This window comes from Triticum dicoccoides, chromosome 6A (assembly GCF_002162155.2).
Source record: "Triticum dicoccoides isolate Atlit2015 ecotype Zavitan chromosome 6A, WEW_v2.0, whole genome shotgun sequence".
Taxonomy (NCBI): domain Eukaryota; kingdom Viridiplantae; phylum Streptophyta; class Magnoliopsida; order Poales; family Poaceae; genus Triticum; species Triticum dicoccoides.
Genome location: NC_041390.1, coordinates 134,812,619 through 134,817,219, shown reverse-complemented (window position 1 = coordinate 134,817,219; position 4,601 = coordinate 134,812,619).

The window sequence follows — 4,601 nt, the reverse complement described above, 5'->3', positions numbered from 1 at the left end:
ATCCCTTGCTATGTGGGTGGCTGGTCCTATTTATAGAGGCCCTGGTCCTCTTCCCAAATATTGAGCGGGAAGGGAGCCAACAATGGCGGGCTAATTTGAAGGGGGACAGCAAGTATCAACTATCCTGACAAAAGCAGTCTTCGCCTGCGCAAATCTCTGGTGATGACGCCGTCTTGGGCTCCATAGTGACCTCTGTCTCGTTGTCCTCCTAGCCTTGGTCTCGTTGCACCGAAATGGCAACCTTTGCCTGATGCCTCGGTACTCCGCGGCTGCGCTTGTTCCCTTTGCACCAAAGAGGAAAGGAGGATGTTGCGCGGGCTGGCGCCCGCCTGGTACCCCGAGTCGTCACGGCTTGCATCACGGGCACCTCGCGAGGTATCCCGCCTTGATCTCTCCACCTCCTCACGAGCCAGCCTGACGAGGCCGTGCCTGAGGAAGGTCCGTGTCGTCCGCCCCGCGAGGCTTGGCCCCTCGCGAGGGTCTTGAGTCTTGTGTTGGTGAAGATGGGCCGTGCTGGGCCCCCTTTTGAGCCATACCGCAGGCCGCAGGCAGGCAAGTCTGGGGACCCCCGTTCCCAGAACGCCGACAGTAGCCCCCGGGCCCAAGGCGCGCCCGGGCTTGGCCGTGCCGAGAGGCAGAAGGGCAAGGGCGAAGCGCCGCGGGCCCTAATAGCCTGCGGCCTTGGGCGCTACGTGGCAGCTGATTGGACGTGGGTGGCACTGTTCCCCCAGGCCCCCTTATTCTGCGCCCCGCTAGGTGGACTTGCAGTTGTACACAGCCGCTCCCCTTCCTGTTTGCTCGGGCGTCCCCTGTTCTTCCTTCCTTCGAACGCCAACTCCTGCTTCCAATCCAATCTCGAATATTCCCCCTCCTTCCTATCGCCATAGCTCCGACGAAGAAGGAGAGTGGGAAGAAACCCGTGCCTCCGCCTTGTGTGCCGCCATCGGTGGCCCCCGCCGTCGGCCAGTCGGCCATACTCGATCGAGAGTGCCTGGGCAAGGTCAGCTTGGCTCTGTCCACCATCTTCAATGAGTGCGGGAGGACGACGGCCTGGCCCGCGCCCCACTTCTCCAGCAACAGGATCGCTATCGAGGTCCCATGCTTTGAAGACGCCCTGTGGGCGGGTCTGGTTCCCCCTTCTCTGATTTCGTCAATGCCGTTCTCCCATTATCAGATCCACATGATGCACCTAAGTCCTGAGTCCATCACCCTCCTTTCTGTCTTCGCCTTCGTTTGTGAAGCCATGGTGGGCATCCCTCCTTCGGTTGCCTTGCTGCGCCACTTCTTCTCGCTGCATCTCGTCGACCCTACCCAATGATGGGCGTGCGTGAGCTTCGCTGCCGAGCCTGAGACTGCGGCCTCTGGGATCGATTTCAAGCTCCCCTGCCCGCAGTTGGGTTCCGTGAGCGGTGGCTGTATGTGGATGCAGGGGTGCCCAGCCCCCTGCTATCGGAGCCGACCTCGCCTGCTGTCCCCAGTTCAGGTTGGGGCCAGGAGACGCTCGTGAGCCCCCGGCTCATCTTCGTCTGGAGCCACTTCGCGCTCCTGAGGAAGCTCGGCGTGACAACGCCCAAGGTGGTGAAGGAGTTTCTGCTATGCCGTGTTGCTCCTCTTCAACGCCACTCTCGCCGGATGTGGGCCTTCTGTGGGCGCGAGGATAACTTGAGGCTCCAGGAAGAGGACCTGGCTCCTGAGGTGCTGAAGTCGGTGCTCTTGGCCTTGCCCGGGGACCCCAACCCCGGCAGCGTCCGGCAGACGGGTCGACTTCATGAAGCAGATGCCCGTCTTTGATGTGTGGGGGCTGCACCCCGCCGGCCTCCAGGGACCTCGCGAGAATCCAGTGGTGGTGACTGCCCTTCCAATCGGCCAAGGCGTCTCCTCCTCAAGTGGCGGAGCAGGGAGGCAGGAGGCGCCGGAGGCCGAGGGGGCTCCTGATGAGGCGACAGCGCCGCGTGATGCTCTCGAGGGGACAGCTCCTAGGATCGGTGCCACTGAAGCTGAGGGTGGCAAGCAGCCGCCCCCAGCGTCTGTTGCTGAGGCTCCGGAGGCCTTAGCCGCGTCTTCTGGCGAGGTGATGGGCGGCACGCGCCAGGCAAGCGCCCCTGACGCGGATCACTCCGATGCTCCGTCTTCGTCATAGGTTGATCCTTGCCCTCTTCTCTTGGGCCACTTCTGCATGGACTTTGAGGCCCTCCGGAGGAAAAGGGAGGCCCTGGGTGATGACATCCCTTGTCGCGTGCTGAAGTGCAGGAAGTACTTCGCCACTGACGAGTGAGTCTTCTCCCTTCCTGGCTCCTGACCCTCTTGTTGCTTTCACTGATCCTTGCTCTGCAGGCCCCTTCCGGCCGAGCCCGCGGAAGTAGCCGGGGTGCCGCCTCCTTTGGCTTCGCCTCCTCTTCCGTCTTCAAGTGCTCCGGACAGCTCTGCCCTTGTGGTGAGGGTGACTGAAGGGGTGGACCATCCCGAGGTGCACCACGGCCCTTCAGTCCCCCCTGATTTTCCTTCACGGGCCCTTTCGTGGCATAGCCAGCCTGCGGTGGGCTTCTCGTCTGGTCGCGGATTGCGACTGGTTGAGGTGCCCCCTACGCCCTTCATCTGGAGAAGGCCTTGCTCCAGGCTGGGCTTCTGGTGCGGCACGCCCGTCCGTCGCGAGGGTGGCAGCCCCCAGCCCCCTGCCCGGTGGGGGAACGATGATTCGCGGCTCACGGCGCTTGCTTGGGGCAGATGATGGCATGGAAGATGTGCTCGAGCGCGCCCGGGAGCGCCGCGCTCGCCGCCAAGGGTTCCTTCGACGGGCTACTGACGCGGTGAACCTGCTTGGGGAGGAACTTGCTGACGAAGACGCACGCCTGGAGGCCGAGGGCCTGCGCCTGGCTGCAGGGAGGCGTGAGTTGGAGGCCGCCGTCGTCCTTGCGTGCCGTCAGCATGATCTTGATGATGAAGAGGCGAAGGTGTCGCTAGAGGCCGCCCGGGTGGCCCGATCCCAGGCTGCCGAGGAGGCTCGGAGAGCTGACCGGCGGCGAGAGGCGGCGGAGGAGCGGGCTCGGGAACTTCTGGCCTGGTGCCACTCACTAGAGGAGCAAGCGGAGCTGCACGAGTCGGCCCTTGCGTCGATGCGAGTGGCCTCCGACGACCCAGCTGAGCTCCTGAAGCGTGAAGAAGCGTTGACTCTGGAATCTGTCGAACGCACCCGCGAATACGAGCGGCTGGAGACGAGGGAGCGCTTGGTGACGCAGGCGGAAGACGAGGTCGCCGCACGAAAAGCTCGTGTCCTAGAAGAGGTCGAACGTCGGGTGGCGATGGCGCGCCAAGACCTCGAGCGCGAGTTCGAGGGGAGGCTGAAGTTGATCCGGGTCGAAGCTGAAGGGAGGACTGCAGCTTGAGGGTCAAGCGGGAGGAGGCAACGCGGCTGGCTGACGCCTCGCGGGCCGCCCTTGAGGTAGCGCAAGGGGAGTTAGCCGCCTCCCAGGCCGAGGTGCTCCGTCTCCGCCAGCGGGTGGAGGAGGCTGAGGGCGTCGCGCGCCAGAACATAGATGAGATACGTCAGCGGCAGGTCCTGGAGCACGTGCATGGCCCCATGCTCGCCATGCTCCGGGAGAGAGCTAGCGCAGCCTTGGGCAACATCTGTGAGGCAGCGGTCGGCGAGCCGCACACTGCCAACTATGCTGGCAACCTTCAGTTTTTCACCGCCGTGGTGACGCAGCTGGAGGCACGGTCGGCCAGGGCCGACAGGTTAGTGGAAGAGAGGAGCCGCGCCCTGCTCGGGCGCGCCTTTTCCCGTGTCTTCAGTCGTCTCCTGAACATGGATTCCCGCTTTGATTTTGATGCCATCATCGCCCAAGTTCCCCAGGCCGTCCGAGGCGATCTGGCACACTGGGTGGAAGACAACGTGGACGCCCTTGTCAAGGCCTTCGCTTCGGATGATGACGATGTGATCGTGGCCGCTGATGAGGGTGGTGCGGTGAACGGCCCTGACGCCGCTGGTGGCGACGCAGACAACGACGGCGAGTTCGGCGGCGCCAGCGATGGCTCGGGAGGTACTTCCGAGGACGCATTGGGGGATTGGTCCGACTGAGTGTGTATCGCTCCTGTCTTTTTTACCCTGCATGAATAGAACTCAGGTTTTTGACCTGATGGCTGTGAGAGCATTTTGGGAGGGGAAGCCCCTCATGCAAAACCTGTGTTCATCGTATTGGTAATTGTCATATTGCACGAGCACCCGCGCCTGGTGGTTGGCTGGTTTACCTTTGTTTCGCGCAAGCCCCGAAGCAGCCTGTGGAAGGGAGTGACGTCTTGGGTGCTGTTTAGCTGAATCCGTAGGATATGAGAGTGTCGTCGGCGGGAAGCTTCACAGGCGTTGGCCTTCTTCACAGGCTCCGGGCCTTTTCCCAAATGTGATAGCTTCACAGGCACTCGCCTTGCTTCACAGGCTCTGGGCCTTTTCCAAACGCGATAACTTCACAGGCACTCGCCTTGCTTCACAGGCTCTGGGCCTTTTCCAAACGCGATAGCTTCACAGGCACTCGCCTCGATAGCTTCACAGGCACTCGCCTTGCTTCACAGGCTCTGGGCCTTTTCCAAACGCGATACCTTCACAGGCA